The sequence below is a fragment of the Pan paniscus genome, chromosome 4, assembly GCF_029289425.2.
Source record: "Pan paniscus chromosome 4, NHGRI_mPanPan1-v2.0_pri, whole genome shotgun sequence".
NCBI lineage: Eukaryota > Metazoa > Chordata > Mammalia > Primates > Hominidae > Pan > Pan paniscus.
In genome coordinates, this window is record NC_073253.2 from 131286501 (window position 1) to 131307997 (window position 21497).

General features: G+C 43.4%; 1 protein-coding gene across 1 annotated transcript in view; it reads left to right on the plus strand.

The window, feature by feature from the left end:
* Positions 1-9067: 9067 nt before the first annotated feature.
* Positions 9068-21497, plus strand: part of TGFBI (transforming growth factor beta induced) — a 55379-nt gene continuing 42949 nt past the window's right edge. Inside the window, exon 1 of the mRNA XM_055112711.2 lies at positions 9068-9087. The gene's annotated coding sequence lies outside the window, so the exon portion shown is untranslated. The remainder of the gene's footprint in view (positions 9088-21497) is intronic.

The following is a 21497-nucleotide window of genomic DNA, read 5'->3' on the forward strand; positions in this document are numbered from 1 at the left end:
AATGTGCCTTGAAGATAGTGATGGGGACAGGGGCAGAGATGACTGAGAACCACTGAAGGGGTCACAGGCCAAGGGAGGGGCAGTTGAGTGACGGGCAGGGAGGCCTGCTCCTGGAATGGATGTTTGGTGAGTCATTAGGGCTGTTCACATACATTCTGTTTCTTCTTCTGAGCAGCGGAAGTGGGATTTTACTTCCCCATCCCCTTTGCAATTCAGTATAGGCATGTGCCTGACTGTGGCTGGTGAAATCTGAGCAGGGATGATGTATATCATTCTGAGCTGAAGTTTTAAGAGCCCGTGTGTGTGTGTGTGTGTGTGTGTGTGAGTGTGTGTGTTGTCTCAACTCCCTTGTCCTCTGCTATAGTGACTAGCAGTTTGAGACGGTGGCTGCTTCATTATCCTGGGTCCCTGAAGGGATGCAGAACAGAACTCCAGCCAACCCGAAATGGACTTGTGGCACAGATGACAGAAATAAATCTTTGTTGTTTAAAGCCCCTAAGATTTAGGGTTGTTTGTTACTGCAGCATCACCTAGCCTATCCTGGCTGGTACAAAAAGGACAGTATCACAGTTAATCTGGCTGCCACCTTCTCTTTTTCTCTGGAAACTCTTATCTGAGCCAGGTCTTTGATGCAGTGGCTTCTCTAAGATATAGCCATAAGGTTCAATCTTGATGAAAAGTGACTGTGTTGCTCTATAGTCATGTATCTTCTGTCATTCAAACTGAGCTACTCACCTGCTTGCTGAGAGAAGATGCTCTCCCACACCCTGGGCCCTCAGCCCTCATGATAAATAAATTATTTTTGTTTGAGAACAAATAAGAGTAATTAGCACATTCAGGGAAAGCTGCCAGTCAAACCTGACTTGGACATGCTTTGATGTAGTTTACTTGTCATCTTGTTCTGAAAAATCTCAATTACCTGCAACCTGCCATTCCCGCTTTTTTCTTTTCCTACACCTTTAATTTGTTTGTCAGTCACACAGGCATCTTTATGATCCCTATTTTTTCCAGGCTTTTATGTTGATGATGTCTTTCTCTTGGGGTCTTTTCTACCACCACATCCAGAAGACTGCACCTTGCTTTTTCCTGAGCATTTTGAAACTCTGTCCGTTCTTGGATGCTTCTCACATTGCAGTCACCTGTGTAACTGTTGCTCCCTGTTTGCCTCCCTTCCTCTGGGGACCATTCTCCACTTTCTTTCTTCTCTGGGCTTGCTTCTCCTACTCTCCCTTATCATCTTTTAGGGCTTCCAAGTGGCACTTCTCACTGGGGCCATCTGCAAGCTGTTCTTTGGCTCAGGAGACCATTGCCCCTGCTCCACAGTCTCCCGATGAGGGAGGATGCTGGCAGAGGTTGGCTGCCACTCAATGACCCAGACTCATTCCAAAGACCATGCAAATTTTTGTCCAGAGGGATGGTGACTGCCAGGGGGACCCATAGAGGGTACACAGGCATAGATCACCCTCAAGCAGAGACTACAACTGGTTAGGACTATGAGAAGAAATTATGCACAAGAGCGTGTCATAGTGTAAATTATGCCATGGTGTAAAAAGGAAATAAGACACAGAGAGAATCTGGCAATTATAATAATAATAATAACTAACAGTTAATGAGCACTTTCCATGACCCAAGCACAGCGTAGACACTTCCTATGGATTATCTCCTGCAGTCTTCATATTTCCTGTTGGGTAACACTAGTCTCATGCCCACAATTCAGATGAGGAAGCAGGGGCTCAGAAAGTTAAAGCAGTTCACCTAAGGTACACAGCAGGTAAGCAGAGAACTGGGATAGGGTCCCAGACAGCTGGCTTCAAAGTCCATGCTTCTACCCAGGCAAAGGGAAGAAAGAACTACACTGGCCAGAGGAGCTACCCCCTATTTGCCAGTGTCCATGATGATTCCCTTGTGAGGAGGCCCCCAAGTCCAGATCCTTCCGATCCCACCTACCTGGGACTCGCTTCCAGCTGATTGGCTACAGGGCTCTGCCACATGATTCAAACTGGAAAAGGCCCTGTTTGAACTCTTCCCCTGCAAGAGTTCAGGCCCACAGGTTCTGGTGTGGGCTTGCTCAGCTGGAGGTAGCCTGAGGTGAGCTGGAGTTTACAGCCCTGGCTGCAGGCATCCTGCCGGGTTGGACTGCCTTGCTTTTCAGAGTAGGGGGAATTGAATTATTATTGCATCAACTCCTCCGACACTCTGAGAACTATGGCCTCCCTCATTCCTTCCTCTGTGGCTTTTCTCTGCCCATAAATGAAAAGCAGATTGCCTCACTGGTGCTGGATGCTCAGAGCAGACCCGCATCCTAGGTGTGGAAGAGCAGAAGTGTTTCTCACCATCTGTTTCTCATTGACTTCAGTGGGGCCATGCTTAGACAATGGGGCAGTGTGCAGCCTGCATGGGGTGTGGCCCCACAGGGTGACCCCATGGCCTGCTGGCTGGCAGGCTGGGGAGTGGCCCTCCTCTGCCTTGAAGGCCAAGAGGCTGGGGAGCTTGTGTTTCCTAGAGTGTGGGGGTGGTTTCCCCCTCATTTGGCCGTTTCTTCTTCCTTTTCTTTCTAGAAAGATGGATTTCAGCTGTTTTCCCAAGACTCATAGTAACCTCCTAGTAAAGTCGATATTTACTGTGTGTGTGTCTGTGTGTGTGTGCCTGTGTGTGTGTTATGAACAGTGTAAATGTATTCTACGTTTAATGCAGAAAACCTAGAAGAATGAAAAGAAGCAAAAAGTAACAGCGTCATTATCAAGATTTTTTTTTATGTGTTCTGTCAGTCGTCTATTTTTCTTGATTATTTTTTAGCATCGTTTAAAAAAAATATCAGGACCTAATGCACACAGCTGAGTTAGGCAGTATTCTAAGTACTTCGCAGGGGATAATTTCAGGTTGCATATAGTACAACCCTATGAGTAAATAATTTCATTAACAGCATTTTTACAAATGAAGACACTGCAGTTAAGAGGGGCAGGAGCTCCGCTCAAGATCACCCAGGAAGGTGTGGTGGGACCAGGACTCAGGACTCAGTTGCAGGTTGGGTAACTCCAAATTTCACAGCTCATAACTACCTCCACCGTACACGCTATACATGAAATGCAAGGCAATTTGTGTCCTGTTTTTCACTAAGCAGTAGATGGGGACTATTCAACCAATAGTCCTGTACGCGTGATTTTAACAGCTGCGTATATCTCATTACAGAGATTTAGCTGAACCTGTTTAGCCAATCCCCTGACTTTGGGTTGTTCCAAATGTTGTCATTATAATGCTGAGATGATCATTCAATACAGATACCCTTAAGGCTATATCCATTGATTTGCCAGTAGTGGAATTTGAGCTAATAGACATGCATAATACTTTAAGAAGTTTTGAAAGATGAGGGAAATTGCCTTTAAGAAAAGTTGTACTCTTTGCAACACCAAGCATTATAATCTTTCATTTATGAAAATAGCAAAGATTTTTTTAAATGCATGATTCCTTTTTATACCTTTCATTTTTTTTAGTGATCCGAATAGGAAACTTTTTCATTCATTGTCAATTTTAACTTATCCTTCTGTAAACTCAATGTTCATGCTCTTCACACAATGTAATTTATTAGGTAATTTATTTTTACGTTGATTTGCAAAAGCCTTTTACATTAAGGATGTTGATCCTTTGCCACCTGTGTTGCAAACATGTCTCTCAGTTTGTTATCTGCCTTCTTATCTTGCTTATGATGTTTTGTATTTTTGTGAAATAGAGGCTTAAAAATGCTATGCAGCTAATCTATCAATCTTTTTTTGGTACTTTCTTCCTACAGTATTTTATTTTTTAAAGTTTTTTTATGTCTTTCCTAAAATATTAAGTAAACATTAGTATTAAATACAGATATTGTCCTATTGTTTAAAATTGAAGTTGCAGTTATTTTCTAGCACAACAATTACAGAAAGTATTTATATTCATTTTTGGGTCATTTTTGTTTATTAATTTTTAAACCACAATCTTCTGAATATATACATCAAGAATAGCAGGTAAGAAATGAATGTACCACCCTGTTCCCTTTTCCCCCAGGTTGGGTGTCACTCACTGACCCCTGCATTCTCTCCCGCGGAGCTCAGAAGGGGCTCAGAATCTTGCTCAATACAGTAATCCTCAATGCCACAATCCTCAACACAGATACTCCTACAAATTGAGACCCATAGGTCTCATCATCCTTTATGTTTAACAATCATTAAGAAAGACCTACACTGCGTAATAGCTTTGGTGGCCATCCGTCATTGCAGGTGATACTTCCTAAATTGTAGGGTGAAAGATATGGCATAAGAAATTAATTTCTTGGTCTTCATAAAATTTCAGAAGCCAAGGACAGCTTAGGGAAATAGCAAAGGGCTAAGCATAAAATCTCAGAATTCTCTGATAACACAGTCCAACTGGACTTTTGAATTTGGGATCTATGCTCCATAAAAGAAGACCTGCATATCCAGAATTCCCTTTTTGTTGTTGTTGTTTTTTGTTTTCGTTTTTGTTTTTTTGAGACAGAGTCTCGCTCTGTTGCCCAGGCTGGAGTGCAGTGGCATGATCTCGGCTCACTGCAAGCTCTGCCTCCCGGGTTCACGCCATTCTCCTGCCTCAGCGTCCCAAGTAGCTGGGACTACAGGTGCCCGCCACCAGGCCAGGCTAATTTTTTTTGTATTTTTAGTAGAGATGGGGTTTCACGGTGTTAGCCAGGATGGTCTCGATCTCGTGACCTGGTGATCCACCTGCCTCAGCCTCCCAAAGTGCTGGGATTACAGGCGTGAGCCACTGCGCCCGGCCTGTGTTCTTCAAGTTTATTATCTCAGTCACTAGTGTAAGTCTATTTCAAGTCCTTGAATGTCTAAGAATGTCTGTCTGTTGCCTTCATAAGGCTGCAAAATTACTGGATCCTAACTTTCTTCCTTCAAAACTTTCTAAAGCCTGCTCTATACAGGGTGGCAAAGGACAAGTCTGAAGCCAACCAATTTTTGTAAACTTTGAAAGAGGTATTTTTTTCCCTCAATGCTTATGACATGAAAACAAATTAGTCTTATAATTCAAATATGTTGCTAGAATGTGTTTTAGCCCCTGTGACACAGTGAGGCCTCTGTGTCAGGGATCCCCTAGGCCACAGGTCCATCGCTGTTTGGAAACCCACTAAAATGACTCACAAAACTCAGCTTAAAGTGTACTCATGGCCAAGATTTATTACAGCAGTGTTGTAAGGATATATGAGTGGCTCATGAAGGGAAAAGGCACAGGCAGTCTGGAGGAATTCATGTGCAGGTTTCCTCATGCTCTCTCTCACCCATTAGGAGTCACGCACAGCTTACTCTTCACCAGTGAGAAAAATGAAACAACATATGCATGATGTATCTGTCTAGGGAAGCCCATCAGAGACCCATTACACAAGTTTTTTTTTACTGGGGTCTGATCATGATCATGTAGGTCCTTCTGTCTAGCATGAACTAAAATTCCAAGAGAGCAGGTGTTTAGCAGCAGGCCTTTCTAAGTATTGCAGTCTTCAGGCCTGCTCAGTGAACTCTTTTCTAGACAGCCCCCTTTAAATTTATTTTTTTTAGAATGCTGTGGGCCATTTCGATTTGCATACTAAGGGCTGTTTTCTGTAATGATATCTTTGATTATTGCTTTCTTCCCACTTGAGTGGGTTTCTTTCTTCAGAAGTTCTGTAATTCTTGGATATAGCAGGACAGAGAAGGAGGACCCAATCATCCTGTCCTTCCTCATCATTTTCATCATTTTGCTCTTCTCCTTTGATCTCATTCTTGCCCTCCACATTACTGATTCACTTTTCTATGGTGTCAGCTCTGCTCCTTGTTGACTTAATGTTTTTTTTTTCAGATATTGCATTAAAACATTTTTAATTGCAAACCTGAGTACTTTTTCAGAAGTTTCATGATTTTCTCCCCCCAGTCCCCACCCCTCCACCCCTCCTCAAATAGTGAAAAGTCTATCTAGACCCACTGATTTATAAAAGAGAAGTTTTAGGGGTTTGTACTTGTCACTGCCCTTGACATCTTGGGTGTCTATCAAAAGCCTTGTTAAATAAACAGTTGAGCAGCCGATTGTGGTGTGCAGCTTCTAGTGCTGTTCTTAGTGACCACACGTTTTTGTTTACTGAACGTTTGTTAAACTGAAATCCATCTTCTTCTACCCCACCATGTAGCTCCTTGACATGATACAGAAATGGAATGCGTAGAAAGGGCAGTGCCCTGGCATGCCTCCCTCCAACGTTGCCATCGTGGGCTATGGCTGCAGTGCCGTGCCCATGGGACTCTCCTCCTGGCTACTGTGGAACCCATAGTTCCTCCCTGTGCATCTCCAAGGCCATGAGGAGGGGGTCCCGTGCAGCCAGGGGGCCCCCCGGGAAAGCACCCGAGTTTTGCATGGCACAGCCCTGTGTTCCTGGTTATAGGGGCAGGTTCCCTGGCACACAGTGTGGGTGGCCCTGAAATGAGATTTTCAATCCAGCTTCTTGCCTGGCCTTAGCTTGAATCTTGATCTTAACTCACAGAATAACGTTTTTACTTTTTTCAACATCATCTTGGATATTTTCAGGAGAAGTTGGGAGCAGCTTGGTAGGAGGCTATTAACCAAGAATCATTTGAAAACTAAAGTCTTGAGGAAAATTCTAACTAAGGGGCCATGGGGGATCACAAAGAATAAAATGCTATAAGCAACCGAGGGAGTAGTCTCATTAGAGAGCTAAGACAGACACACACAGAAAATAACTAACAATACCAGACGGTGTATCACGAGGGTGCCCTGGGAGCGTGGTGGGCCGGGAATCAGGAACACTGGCTCCCCTTTCGTGACTCCAATATGGACTTACTGTGTAACCTCAGATGAGGCAGAGCTCCCTTCTGGAACTCTCTTGACTTGTTTACAAATGAGGGGATTGGTCTAGTTTCCAGTGTGCCTCCAGCTCCAACATTCATCATCTTTCTCAGCTGCTGTGATTCAGTGGGAACACTGCAGAAATGAGGGACTGGCTGACCTTGAGCTTAATGGTCAGCTCCAGCGGCCAAAGGAACAGAAACAGCAGATACTTCCCAGTGTCCCGCCTTTGTGCCAGGGAGAATCTCGTGTCCCCCCAGAGGGCTGCTGTCTCTTGTGCCCCATTCCCACTTCTCCAGCTTGTCTCTGTTCGATTTCCTTAGAGGAGCTGGCCCATACATTGTATAACTTTTCACTTTACAAACATTTGATCTACTCAAGTCATCTTGCCTCTGTGTATGTGTGCACCTAATATAGCAGAAAATGGATTTCAGGCTTCCTTTTAAAAGAAGTCAATTATCCCTCTTATGACTGATTCATAATTTAGCCGTAAGGAGCTGGACGTTACTTCATTCTGACAATGAGCCATGATCCCTTTGTTAGGCCAAGTTTAGACAAGGAATCTAAGGCACAAGTGAGTAACTCCTGATGCATCAGGGTGTGCAGAGACTCCTTGAGTTCCAGAGACCTTGAGGCCTAGCCTGGAGCCTCCAAGTGGATTTTTTTTTCTTCTGTTCAGAATTCCACATTCTCTACTGTCTGACAGGTAGAGGTGAGTCAGCCTCATGGTAAAGAGCAGAGTGGCACCCTGCTGTTTGGCACGGCTGGTCTTAGGTGTGAACCCCCTTGGGGCAATAAAAGGAAGACCTGGGACCTCAGGGACTCCTGTACTCTGTCCCTCCACACATGGGCACGGCTGGCTGCCTGTCGTCCCGAGTTCTCTAAAGGCAGGAGCCCCCCGATACCCTATACTCTGTCCCAAGACATCTCCTTGCCCCAACCCAGGACAGGAGGGGCAGTTAGCTAACTTAGCAGATTATAAAATAGCGCCAAGACCAGAGATTCTACTTGATGCAAAATGCACTTGAGAGGCGTAAATAATTTAATTGGCTGTTGTCACGCAAACAGGATAATCACAAGTTCTCCCAAGTACTGGTTGTTCCAGCTCCCTCTCCTTTCAGGACAAATTGCTCACACTTATCCCACTCACATATACCAATACTTTAGGGAGAAAGAAGGGCAGGGAGAACTGCTTTCATAATTCCCAACTGTGAGGTGTTGCAAGCGGGGAACATGTACAGGTCCCAAAGGATCTTTCTCTGTGGCTTTCTGGGACTTCACTGCCTGAACTCTTGTACCCAACAAAAAGATCACATTCTTCTTTGTTTCCCCAGTACCAGTGCTAGCGCACAGCCTGACCATAGCATTTTCCACATTGTCTGGCATTTGCCTAGTGTCTGTCTTTCCCTGGGTCTGAACTTCCAAAGGTTAAGAACCAGGGCTCGTTATCATCTTGGACAGAACCTAAGCAGAGTGGATGCTCAGCAGTGATTTGTTGAACCAAATAAATAAGTCAGCCCAAGGCTTTCCTAAAGAGCTGAAAGGATGATATTCCTGAGAAGACAAGTCAACAAACGTAGCCTGTGTGCATTCAGTTTACATAATTGGTAAATATTTATTGAGCATTTACTGTGTCAGGCATTCGTCTAGATACTGGGGATATAGCAGTGAACAACACCAGTGAGATTCCTACCCACAGGAGTTTAAATGTAGAGGGAGGCAGACGATAAACACCCAACAAAACAAATCAAATAGTAGCAGTCATTAAGAGACTTAAGAGAATAGAGAGTGATCGGGATCAGGAAAGACCTTTCTGTCTGCTTTAAAGTGAGATCTGAATAATGAAAAGGGGAGAGAGCACTGCAGATGGAGGAGATAGCTAGTGCAAAGGCCCAGAGGTGGAACTAAACTTTCTTGTTAAAGAAACAGGAATCCAGAGTGGCTGAAGAGCACAGAGTGGGAGTGGAGAGTGGGGACTGGGGAGTGGAGGGCTGAAGTGTAGGCTAGGGCCAGATCACACGGGTTACTCTGACTGCATTGGGGAGCCACTAAGGTACTTTGAGCTGGGCAGAGGAGGGTGGGACAAATCTGTTCATGGAGGCATTTTGAAAAGACCTTTTGGTAAAACCAGGGTCCCATCCTTCATGTACAGGATGTACCTAACACATCCACTCTTGTCGTTTTCCAGGAGGCAGAGGAACCTCACCTGCTTCACCATCTGGTGCATGTTCGGACACATGGGGAGAGGTACGTCCTTGGCTGTGGGGCAGGGAGGAACAGAGTGGCTCCCATGAGGATAGAAGACACAAATTTGGTCTTGAAAGTGTGGAATTGTTCTTCATTGGCCAGGGCTCTTTTAGTTGCAAGTGACAGAGGCATAATACAAACTAGCTAAAGTCAGAAAAAGAATTTGTTGGCTATCAAAACTGGTCGTTCCTAGGGCACAACTGGCATGGAGGGCTCAGTGTTGGCAGGATTGTCTCTGTCACTTGGTCTTCCCCACTCTGCTTCTCTGTTTCTGTAGATGTTATTCTCTTTTAGGAGGGCTTCCTCCCAAGTATCTTTAGACATAGGAAGTGGCATCTCTGTCCTGGGCTCCATGCCTCTGGGGACCCTGTGCTTTGGGGTAACTTCCTTGAAATTTTCTAAGCCCCTTGGATGCCTGGGACCAGCTGGAGCCATCATTGACAGCGAGGCAGGGTGCCCCAAACCTAGACCAGGACTCATATAGGCCCTGGTCCTCATGTCTCCCCAGTGGGACATCTGACTCTCTTTCACCTATGCTGGGTCAACCAGATATTCTGAGGAATTTTAGGAATCACATCCATGGGATTATCGAGGGACCCTGGGGCCAGGCCCCAGTTCCAGAAAGGTGGTTTGGTGAATAGATCACTCTCACGAGGCAGTGTATTTCTTTCAGAGGATCCCATGAGATTGGGCCTCAAGAATGGTGCTGACAAGCTGATTTGGAATCCTCTTACTTCCATCTGATCTGAGTTCAGAGCTCTAGGCTATACTCGCCCTTGGGCTTCTACTGTGTGTGAAGGCCCAAGTGCCAGTCAATCCTGTTCATTCATGTTCTGATTATGGGGCACCAGAGGGTGGTGGAGGTGGTGGCTGGAGTCCTTTATCCTGTGTGCTTCCTGCTGCTGCAGCCAGGTAACCTCCCACACTGCTCCACAGGTCAGGATCTATACCATGTGGGCTGTGCCTGTTTCCTCCAAGAGTTTCCAGATCGTTGCTTCAAAGCACCAATGGGCCCTTCAAATTGATGTCCTCTCTTGCATATGATTGATGTGCTGGCTTCATGTCTTCTTGGGCTGGTTGTCATTCATGCCAAATCAAGGACAGAGGTTCCTTGTGCAGATCCAGATAGTAATAGAGCTCAGGCCTCTGCCCACCGCTCCCACATGGGGAATGGCCCATGACCATCAGCATCTTTCTACCCTGCATTTTTATTTACCTCTCCTTCATCCATGATTGGATATATAACCCTTATACAGCCAGCACCAAGTGGTCCAGTTTCAAGGAGGTGCTATTCAAAGAAACACAGTCCATCCACCCTAATTAATTTCAAAATAACTCGAGTATTTTGCTCCTTGAAAATTATATGGCTGGGTGTGGTGGCTCATGCCTGTAATCCCAGCACTTTGGGAGGCTGAGGCAGGCAGATTACTTGAGGCCAGGAGTTTGAGACCAGCCTGGCCAACATGGCGAAACCCCATCTCTACTAAAAATGCAAAAATTAGCCTGGCATGGTGGCGTGCACCTGTAGTCCCAGCTACTCGGGAGGCTGAGGCAGAAGAATCACTTGAATCCAGGAGGCGGAGGTTGCAGTGAGCCGAGATCATGCCACTGCACTTCAGCCTGGGAGACAGAGCGAGACTCCATCTCCAAAAAAAAAAAAAAAAAATTAGCTGGGCACGGTGGCGTGTGCTTGTAACCTCAGCTACTCGGAAGGCTGAGACATAAGAATCTCTTGAACCTGGGAGATGGAGGTTGCAGTGAGCCAAGATCTCTCTGTTGCACTCCAGACTGGGAGACAGAGAGACTCTGTCTCAAAAAAAAAAAAAAAAAAAGAAAAGAAAAGAAAGTTATATAAGGGATCTAAGTACATGCTCCATGGGAATTCCATACATTCACCAGACAGTCCACAGCTGCTCCAGCCAGCTCTCTTCAAAGTTCTTACCCTTGCCAAAACTCTTCCTAAATCCACAGCTCTTATGGCTTTTCTTCTTTATTTCTATGCCTCCCTCCGAGGAATTAATTATCTAGATTTGTGCTGTCTAATATGGTAGCCACTGCCATATGTGGCTATTAAGCACTTGAAATATGGCTAGTTTGATTTGAGATGTGCTATAAGTGTAAAATGCACACTGGAGTTTGAAGACTTGGGATGAGAAAAAAAGAAATATAAAATGTCTGACTAATGTTTTTCATATTGATTACATGTTAAAATGATAATGTTTTAAATATATTGGCTTCCATAGAAATATTTTTAAGATTAATTTGTACCTGTTTCTTTTTACTTTCATAATATGGCTACTTATAAAATATGATTTTATATTTATAAAGTATAAAATTACATATGTAGCTCAGGTTGTATTTCTACTGGACAGCCATGGATCAGATCAATTAAGACTACCTAGAAGTCTTCACGTTTTTCTCCTTGCTCTGTGGTTCTTTGCCCTGATATCTTGATTTAAAAACACAAAATCTCCTATTACTGGTCTGGCAGAAATGAAACCCTTTTTAGATAGGATGTCAAAGAGCAAAGACCCTAGAAACAAATGCATTCATCATTTTTGTCCCATCACACAGATGTTAACTTGCATTTGGATTCAAATTGACATTTTAGGAAATAACTAGATTCACAGTCTGTGGAAATTGCCATCATAACTCTTTACCATATAGAAACAACATCAAATGGAGGAAGAGGAATAACTTTTGTTTTCCTGAAACTCTAACAAATTCACATTTTAGTCTAGAGTTTAAATTATTTCATTCATGAGGGAGCTTCTCTCTAACTTCTGTTCTTTCCAGGCTCTGTCACAATCCCATGCTACTTAGTAGACACAACTCGTGTAAGGCAATTAGCTCCTTTGATTTAAAACTGGCAAGAAACATTTTCCTATTTCATTTTCTGCACTCGGATAAATGTCCAGTTCCCAATCCATCATCACAAACAACTTAAGATTCCACCATTTAGTTCCCGCTTCAAGGAGACTGTCCTGAACCAAGAAAGCAAAGCTGCCATGACTCACGCTTCACATAAAACATGTCTGGATGTTTGGGAAAACAGCCAAAAGCACTTAATATAACCTTATGATAGGAGATATAAGGTAGTTGGGAATACAATAGGAGGATTCGTTTTAAGCTTTGAAATACTTTTTATCTGATAATCTTTTAAGTCTTTTTTGGATTAAAAAGCAATGCACATTGACAGCTGACAGGAAAAGAATTTCAATATCTAAGTGTTCACATATGTGAAAAAAATTGAATGTGGACTGAAAGCACGCATTTGAAATAAATCATGGCTAATGGACAGAAGAGGATCTTTTGCCTGGTAATTATTTTCCCTAGATTAATAAGGGAACAATTTAATCTGGGTGGTTGTAGTAAAAGATTTAAAAGCTAACTACTTATTGTTGTCAGCCTGTGGTTTTGAAAATCAGAAAAGATCTTGAAAAATGGTTTCCTAGAATCTCTAAGGCATAGGGGAGAGGGGGAAGGCTCTCTCAGGTATATGATATTTTCTTCCTATGATACCATATTTTTTTGCATATGAAGAACACACATATACAATTTTAGAATTTGTTAATATTTGCTGTAGTTTTATGTGTTTAATATTTCAGACAATTGCTTGTTCATGTTACTTGAGGAAGAGGAAGTAGAATGTTGTGCAATTAAATGGAATCTCAAGAATTAACGCTGATATTTAGTAAGCCACTTCCTCTTACCCTAAGTGTCTAATTCATGCATTTCTCTATAAACGGCAAAACTGCAGATCTCATCAAAAATTTTGTACTCAAAATATGAATCTCTGAGTTCTTAGTTAACTTTAAGGTGTCATTTTCTTAAACATCTGTTGAGACAAGAGGCAGATCAGAATTTAGATATTCCACAACTGTTTTATTCTATGAAGAGATGCATGTACAGACATGAGCAAACAAAAGTTTCTTGGTGTTTGGTCTAGAAGGTTCTATTTTTTTCTCCTCTGAGCTGAAGTTCCTGTGTAGAGTGAGACCTCATAGTAGAGTGGAAGTTAGAAACATTTGTGGAGATACAGGCACTTAAGCAAAAATCAGAGAAGAGCTGCAACTTCTACTGGCTCTGACCTGAGGCCAGCTGTACACATCACAAAACCCCAGGGTAATGTCCTCTAGCTCCAACCATGTTGTTGCATATGACAGGACCTCATTCTTTTTATGGCTGAATAATATTCCTCTGCATATGTACCACATTTTCTTTATTCATTTACCCACTGAGGGACATTTGGGTTGATTCCATATCCTGGCTATTGTGAGTAGTGCTTCAATAAACATGAGATTGCAGATATCTCTTCAATATACTGATTTCCTATCTTTTGGAATTATTTCCAGCAGTGGGATTGCTGGATTGAATGGTAGCTCTATTATTAGTTTTCTGAGGATTGTTCTGTATAGCGGTTGTACTCATTTACATTTCCACCAACAGTGTATGAGGGTTCTCCTTTCTCCACATCCTGACCAGCACTTGTTATTATTGCCTGTCTTTTGGATGAAAGCCATTTTAACTGGGGTGAGATGATATCTCATTGTAGTTTTGATTTGCATCTCTCTAATGATTAGTGATGTTGAGCATTTTTTTCACAAACCTGTTGGCCATTCGTATGTTTTCTTTTGAGAAATATCTATTCAGATCTTTTCCTCATGTTTTAATTGGATTATTTGATTTTTTCCTATTGAGTTGTTTGAGCTTCTTATATATTCCAGTTATTAATCCCTTGTCAGGTGGGTAGTTTGCAAATATTTTTCCCATTATGTGGGTTGTCCTTTTGCTTGTTGATTTTTTCTTTTGCTCTGCAGAGGCTTTTTAGCTTGATATGATCCCATTTGTCCATTTTTGATTAGGTTTCCTGTGCTTTTGAGGTCTTACTCAAGAAATCTTTGCCCATACCAATGTCCTGAAGAGTTTCCCAAATGTTTTCTTTTAGTAGTTTCGTAGTTTCAGGTTTAGATTTAAGTCTTGAGATAAGGGTCTGGTTTCGTTAAGTGGAATAAGCCAGGCACAGGACACATTTTTCACATGTTCTCACTCATATGTAAGAATTAAAATTTTTAAAAAATTGATCTCATGGAGATACAGATGATTACCAGAGGTAAGGAAGAGCAGCAGGAATAGGGGGGGTAAAGTGGGGATGGTTACTGGGTACAAAAAATGCAGTTAGATAGCATGAATAAGATCTAGTGTTCAGTAGCACGACAGGGAGACTGTAGTTAACAATGATTTATTGTGTATGTTTAAATAACTAAATGAGTGGAATTGAAATGTTCCTGACACAAAGAAATGATGAAAACTTGAGGTAACAGATACTACAATTATCCCAATTTGATCATTACACATTGTATGCCCTGTATCCAAACATCAGATGTACCCCATAAATACACACAACTATTCTGTATCCATAACAAATAAAAACAAAACAAAAATGACCCCCAAAAAACCCCAAGGTAGCAGCAGCCTTCAGAAATCTTTTTCCCCATCCTCCCTCTTTGCAGGGCTTGTCCTCAGCCAAGTGTAATAGATGGCTGTATGTTCTTAAAGCTCTCCTTGGGAAGCCGCCCAGCAGCCTCTGCAGCCTGTTCCAAGCCTAACACTCAAGAGGCCCTTTTAAATGTGTAATATAAATTTGCCCCGCTCTAACCTGGGGCCCTGTGGGGTACTGGCCTTAACAGCACATGCCTAGGTGAGACACAGGGAGAGAGGCTGACTCATTTCTGTCTCTGCTAAATATCTATTCTCTTATGTGTACTAGGGAAGCAACACTTTCTAACATTTCTCTTGAGACCTGTGGTTTGGGACTAAGAAGATAATAATGAAAGAAGTTATCTGGCTCTTTAATAAATCCTGCCATATGCCTGCAACCCCATCAGTACAGATTCTTATCTCAGAGAAGAAATGAGTCTTGAATGCAATCTGCACTGATACTTACCAGAATCCTGTCTACAAAATGGGAAGGCAGATCCATATTAGAAATAGGTGTCTGGCAAGGGCAAGAAATGAAAGTGAAGGTCACCAGCAACTAGAAAGAACAGCAGCTTGGATTGTAGAACCTTGCAGAGGAAGACATTTTGTCAGCCCTGCTGAAAGGCACATAAATGGCAATGATGGTGAGGTGACGTCTCTGCCCTGTGCACTGTCTGTAGACATTAAATATCTGGTTCTCTGCTTGATTTTTATGAGGGCAAATTACTAAATGATTTCCATAGCATGAAGGGAAAACAGAGGAGGACTCCAAGCCCAAATGCAAGTCTCTGCATTAAAGGAACACTTATCATGGACTTGAGCTGAGGCCAGGCTCAGGGTGCCAGATGGATCTGGAAGGAGCGATTGGAGAATATTTCCTTTGAAGTTTGGTGGTCAGCTGCTGCCGGCTGTGCTAATGAACCCATCTTGTTCTAGGAAGAGTAAGGCTATTATTTAGAAGGGAGGGAGCCCACATTTGAAGTTCTGTATTAACATTGCTATAAATGATAAAAAAAACTTTTCATTTCTAGGCAACGTTTAAAGCAACTTGCCTGATGTGGGTTTTGCCCGCTCCCCTTAGGGTAGTAATTTTTAAAGAGCTTTAATTTAATGGAACAATTAGTATGCCAAGTAATCGCCAGCGGTAGGGGCGATGGTTTGCAAGCCTCCCTGAGCCTGTCTCTGCCTGGGGAGGGAGCAGGGCGGGGGTGCAGCTCTGTGTGCCCAGGCAAGTGGCAGGTCTTTCAGGGTAAATAAAGAGAAGTGGGCCCCTACTCTGCTCTTGTAGCCCACAGGCTAATGGGATGGGGTGAAGTGGGGAAAGAAGGCATACAATGTGAATCTAAAGTAGAAAGTATAAGGGAAGAAAACACTACAGGGAATTCACAACCAGGCAGAGGGGATCCAATGGAGGAGGTATCTTAACATGATCCCCCAAAGGAGCAGAAATTTGGGCAAGAAATGGAGAAGAAGACACCAGACTGTGGTGGGCATGTGGGAAACTTTGAGGCACGTTTAGAGAAGAGAGAATCATCAGGTTGGATTGGAATGGAGGGGAGTGTCTGGAGAAAAGTCTGGAAGGAAAGTCAAGGCAATGTTGTGGAAGGTCTTCCTTTGGGTGGGAAGGGCTGGAGGCTGCCACAGTAGCCCAGGTGAGAGAATGAGCATGCATCGGCGAACGGGTGGGCAGAATGCACAGAAGAGCTACTGCAGATAAGGCTATTATTTAGAAGGGAAGGAGCCCACATTTAAAGTTCTGTATTAACATTGCTACAAATGAAAGTGGTTCTCCATTGTGGCTGCACATCAGAGTCACCAGGGAAACTTAAAAACTAGTGTTGCCTTGACCACATGACCAGAGATTCTGGTTTAAGTGGTCTGGGATGTGGCCCTGGGCATCAGGATTTTTTAAAAGCTCCCCATGATTACTTATTCTAAGTTGCAGCCAGGGTTGAGAACCACTGGTTGTAGCAGATTCTGATTCAATGGGCTGAGGCCTGTTCTAGAAAGCTCGAGGCAATGTTAGTGATGCTGGCCCATAGACCACTTTTTGAGTAGCACTTGACCATGCCACATCAGCACAGCACTTGCCTGCATTTTCACTTCTCTGGGGAGGAGAAATTCCAAAAATACTTTGACCTTTTTTCATCTGCTATTCCCTGGGATGTTGGGCCCTGCTAAGAGAGGGCTGCCTCATTCACTGGTGGTTGTTGCTCTTCAAGGACAAATGGAGACTTCAAACTGGAACACACACATCCTTGGGGCTACAGGAAGACCTTTTAGGGAGCATGCATAATTTTTACCAGAATCAACTTCCAAGTCCCCATTTTCCACAAGTGCCCTCTCCTAGAACAGATCAGCCTAAGCACGCGCCTCCCCTCTGCTGATGCTCCTACTTCCCTTTCCTCAACCTCCCTTCTTCATGAAGGCAAGATTTCCCTCTTACCAGCTTACCATGGGGCATTGTGCCAGGACTTCTAACAAAGGGGAATTAGAAAAGGCAGCCTCTCAATGTTCAATTAGAGTTTATAATAATAGCAAACACTTATACAGAAGTGTGGAGCAGTCCTTTTTCTAAGTACTTTACATAAAATTATCTCATATAATCCTCCTAATAGTCCTGTAAGTAGGTATTATTCTTATTCTCAATTTGCAGAAAACATTGACATAGAAGCAGTTAAGTAACTCATCCAAGGCTGGTATGAGGGACAGAGTTGAGATATGGCAGAGATTTTCTATCAACTGCATAAACTCAATCTAAAGTTCCAATATTTTGACAAAAACGTAATGTAATGCTCATATTCAAAATACAATGCTCTGACATCTTTTACAGTTATTTAAACACATGATAAAAAATCTTTATAAGTCAACTTTAAAATGTGCAAAAAAGGTCAATTCTTTGAGTTGGGTTGTGAGCAAAATATTTGAAGATCATTGATTTTGAGCCAAACAACCCTGGCTATGACTCTTGGCTTAGTCACTATGCCATCTTGGCCAAATCCCACTCTTTCTGAGGCTTAGTCTCTCATCTGTAAAAATGGGGACAACCATCTCGGCAGGGTTGTTGAAAAGATCAAATGAGACAGCCCAAGAAGTGGCCTGGCCTGCAGCCAACTCAGGGTGAATGGCAATTATTATTAATGTGGTTGGCGTCTGGCAAATCTTGGCATGTGGTAAGAGCTCCATGAATGTGAGTGCCCTTCCCCTTAGTAATGGTTCCCAGATTTGATTCCCATGGAAGCCTAGACATCTTGTGGAGAGGGAGGGGGTAGCATGAGGCCCCCAAGTTTCATGCCTCCCATTGTTTTCCCTTTTCAACTTCCTCAAAGAAAATCTCAAAATGCACCTCCCCCAAGTTGCCTTCCCTGGCTAATACAGCTTCACAGTGACCTTTCTCTTTCATCATTTGACTGGCTCATGCTAGGCACTCCATAGTTAATTAACCAATGAATGAATGGATACCGGGAATGGGGTAGTGAAGAAGGCAGGCATTTTCCCTGCCCTCATCAAACTTGCCGTCTGGTAGAGAAAACAGACATGTCACTGATAGATGCTATGGTGGGAGAAGAAAAGGAGCCAGTAAAAGCCCACAGAAAGGGCACCTACCCAGGCTGAAGGCATCAAGGAAGGCCTCCCAGAGAAAGTGTGGTCTAAATTAAAATCTCATGGACACATGGAAGCCAGACAGCAAGAACAAAGGTCTGTGTTCACAGGTTTGGAGGTGGAAAAAAAGCATGCTAGGTTCAGAGAACTGAAAATATTTTAGTAAATTGGCTATAAAAATGTATGTTTTCCAGTCTTGAACTTGATTTCTTGCCTTTCCTTGGCCTTCCCAGACAATGGTGTGCTTCTGGAAGACATGAAGGACCTTCTACATCTTTTGTGTTTACCCTGTATTTGCTTGACTATGCAATATCCACAGCTGACACTTTAATAAATGCTTAGTGGGTGTGGAACTTACTAGAAAAGGAGACCTCTCCGAAGCTTCCTTGGAGCTCATTTCATACATTCCCTGGGCCTGGGCAGCACTGTATAGAATCCCTTCTGGCCAGAAAGGGGCTAACAGAATCCACCTACTGGCCCTTAAGACATGTATCTACAGGAAGCCATGCTCTGAAATATCTTTTCATGCATTATCCCAAACTCAGGGTTATGTATTAATAGGAGCATTTCACCTGCAAGGGATATTCATAACCAGTGGCCTTGGGGCTGGGGCTCTGATCCTGTGGGATGGATGAATGGCAATGGATGGCTTGTCTCATTCTGCATTTCCTGTCCAAGACCAAGGAAAGGCACAGGGTTGGCAGGAGGGATGAGAGAGCAGGATTGTCCATTCAGACTCTGGCTCTATCATGGACAGGTCAGATCCAGTCACCAGTAGATGGACTCGGCCTTTCTTGCTGTCCCAAAGTGGCCCTTGCTAGCCATCTGTTCTCCTCTTCTCACACCCTTCAAGGCTTTCTGATCAAGTCCACAAAATTGACTCGTGCAAATGACACTGGGAAATAAGCTGTGGTCACCAACAAGTCAAAACCAGCTGAGATCGGATATTTCTTTTGAGGCATGAAAACAAAGATTTTTGGTAATCTTTTAGAGCATTCCTAGCTGGAAACTTTTCCCAGAAATCCATAAGTAAGTGCTCCTTGTGTCCTAGAGAGCAGTGAAATTTATTCTTACACCATCCACACCAACTGAATGCTAGTTATGATAGGCTCTAAGGTGGTCCATGATACCACCGCATACATAGGTAAGCTTACTTCCTGTGTGTCTGCTGGAGAAAGCTGTGTTTATGCCAAATGAATTTATGTTTCCAGTTTTCAAAATTCAGAGCTGATTTTCCCTGGTTTGTGGCAAGCGGGTTGGCCAGCAAATGAAAATCAGCAGGAGGAGACTTTCCCAAAAGTCAAAGGAGGATGGAAGCAGAATGTGAGAAGTCTGAGCTCAGCTAGCCTGGTCTCCAAGCCTTGGGCAACATGCAGCCTGCCTGGTACGTGACCAAGGTCTGAGGTCAAAGGTGAGATTCCACACACATGGAGACAGGCCAGTTGAACCATGCCAGAAACTACCACTTCCTAAGTGCACCTCTTTTCTCTACTGAAAGCAGACCCAACTGTCCTTAGTGAGTCCTTTAATATGTCTGTTTTGTGTCATGCGTATGTGACTCCTCTTAGGCACCCTGAAGTCAGAAACAATCTTCTCTCAACTCTCCCCTCCAGAACACTAGCGGAAGCAACCATTTCATCTATGATAAGAACAGGACCCTGAGCTGACGACTTCATGCATATCATTTCCTTGGTGATGGGATGTTTTTACCCCAAATCCAGCCGTGTCTTTCCCTGTTGTTTAGGATTATTAGATGTATGCACTTTTCTACCACCTTCTTCTTCAAGAGACATCTTGCACTGAGGTTCTTGTGTCATTTGCTGTTCATAGCTTATGCCAGGTAAACATTCAGCAAGAGGCAAATGCTTTCAGCCACGTGAGATCTCTGAAAGGAAAACACAAGCAGGCCTTCTGCCGGAACCAGTAGCCGCCTGCTGTTAGCTGGGGAGAAAGGACTTTCATTCGTTTTTGTCATCAAGCTGATACTGTGCCAACACCCACATCTGGAAACAGTTATCAAGAAAGAAGAGGCATGCAAGCCTGGGTCTCATGACCCTGCAGCCTTCCTTTCTGCTGCTCTATTTATTAACGTACTGATTTAGAGTGATCAACCTACATCCCCAGAGTAAGTTACAGAAACTAAATTTTTAAAAGGCCACTGCCGTCACACCACTTCACGAAAACAGGCCAAGGTCTAACTTATGGGGTCTTGGATGGAGTTTGTATCTAAATAAACACATTTTAAAGTTGCTTATTGTGTTGTACTTTAATCACTGAGCCAAGCCTTTTTAAGCTTTGTCTTGAGCTCTGTGCCCCTCCTCAGCTTGGCAGAACTCTGTCCTGTCTGTCTCAAGGGCTTGATAGAATTTGTACTTATTGGATCTGGACACACAGATAGAGGAGTCTGTTATTTGCACATCACACAGACCCACACACACAGATACACACTTGTTGCCCTTCCTTGCCTCCTTCACTGTAAGTAACTAGAAATTTAAGAAGGAACCTGAATTGTGTTTGTGTAGCACCAGTGCTATGTGATGTTAGTTGCTGATCGTGCCCCAAAGGTATAAATAGACTCCACAAGGGCTAGGGGCCTACCTCAGGGCTTATTGGTTTTGGAGTTTGAAAAGTGCCCACAGAGAAGACTTGAACCTATCTTTGAGAAGGACCAAATCAAGTCGTAAGATATTAAGTAGATCTCTCTACAATAGAGGGAGGAATAAACGTGGCCATTAAGAGTGAATGCAGAGGAAAGCATTTCTTTCAGGCTTATATATGTCTCAGGAATTGTAAAGCGCTAACAAGAACCAGAAATTCAGACCAGCAATCCTGTCTCTAGTACTAACCCTGTCTCCGGTTTCTGTTTTGATGAGTTGCAGTCTACCTTGATGACTTGGCTTCACTGTCCACCAGATGATGAATCATCTCTTCTGGGAAGAATCTGGTTTCCCTCCGGCTACCCCAAACTCCCCCCGCCAATCCTTGCTACCCTCCCACCCCCGTTGTGTGGTGTGTGGTTGGGTACTTCCCTTTGGAGTCCTTTTGTGTATAGCCATGCATTTGGCACTTATTTCATTGTATATGTGCCTGGCTCCCCACCAGAGAATGACTCACTTGTGTCTAGAACCGTAATAAGCAGCCGACTGCTGGGCTCCTAACATGAACTCAGTAAATATTGGTAGAATCTATCAAGAACCACTTTCTGGAGCAAGCTGGTTGTTCATATGTTGTCAGTAGTATTTTTAAAAAATAATGTAGAATAACAGGACTAACTGAACTTCTAGTTAGACTGTTACTTCAGGAATGTGCTAACTAACGTGGGAAAA